The 709-nt window shown below is 47.7% G+C and overlaps 1 pseudogene; it reads left to right on the forward strand.

Annotated features, from left to right (window-relative positions):
* Nucleotides 1–307: 307 nt before the first annotated feature.
* Nucleotides 308–426, forward strand: LOC124546389 (annotated as a pseudogene).
* The last annotated feature ends 283 nt before the right edge of the window (nt 427–709 follow it).

Here is a 709-nt window from a genome sequence, read left to right on the forward strand (position 1 = left end):
GTAACGGTGGGCACCAGCTGACGCCAGCGCTCTGCTCCTGTGTTTTGGTTTTAGAACTGAACATAGACCATTTCGTCCCAAACCGATCATAACAGTCAAATAAAAATGTAGCAGCTTTGTTCATAGAACTTGTGATTATCATTCACGCAGCGTCACCGCAGTTGGTCCTTCTCGCCACCACAAACGGGTTTAAGACACTCTGTTGAAGTCTTGGTCTATAGCTACACAGCGCTAGGTAGAAATGTGAAGTGTATCATGCGGGATGCCGCCACGCTTCCCCTAATAATATTAGTTCTATTGTCGTACTGCCAACGGCCTTGCGGCAGCGGCAACACCAGTTCCCGCCAGATCACCGATGTTAAGCGCTGTAGGGCTTGGCTAGCACTTGCATGGTTCACCATCCGGGTATGCCGAGTGCTGTTGGCAAAAGGGGGCACTCCGCCCTTGTGAGGCAAATTGAGTAGGTACTTGACTAAGAAGTAGCGTCATTGGGCATAAAAACTGACAACGGCCGGGAGAGCAGTGTGCTGACTACGTTACCCTCCGTATGCATAACCTATGATCCTATTGACACTTAAGGGCTGAGGATGACAAGGCGAACGGGCGGTACTGTTGGTTCTTCAAAGCCTGTTCGGACGGTGTTTATTTTCTATTTTTGTTGTTGTGTTACTTACATAACTGTGAATAACTATGAGAAACTATTTTTGTA

The sequence above is a fragment of the Schistocerca americana genome, chromosome 8 (assembly GCF_021461395.2).
Source record: "Schistocerca americana isolate TAMUIC-IGC-003095 chromosome 8, iqSchAmer2.1, whole genome shotgun sequence".
Taxonomy (NCBI): domain Eukaryota; kingdom Metazoa; phylum Arthropoda; class Insecta; order Orthoptera; family Acrididae; genus Schistocerca; species Schistocerca americana.